Here is a 293-nt window from a genome sequence, read left to right on the forward strand (position 1 = left end):
CGTACCGCCATTCATCATGAAGGCGTGGCCGCTTGTACTTCTTCTTGATTCGAAATTACCTGCCCAATCAGCATCTGAGTAGCCTTGTAGTCCATGCGTGCAATTAGCTTGAAACTCAATGCCAAAAGTCTTCGTGCCTTGAATGTATCGAAAAACACGTTTCAAAGCTTGCCAATGAGTTGGGCATGGGTCCGCCGCAAACTGACTTAGAACTCCCACTGCTGCCGCTAAATCCGGTCGTGTGCCAACCATCAAGTACATGAGGCATCCAACGGCATTTCGATATGGCACGT

Source organism: Plasmopara halstedii (assembly GCF_900000015.1).
Source record: "Plasmopara halstedii genome assembly, contig: Scaffold_1343, whole genome shotgun sequence".
In the NCBI taxonomy this organism is placed as follows: domain Eukaryota; phylum Oomycota; class Peronosporomycetes; order Peronosporales; family Peronosporaceae; genus Plasmopara; species Plasmopara halstedii.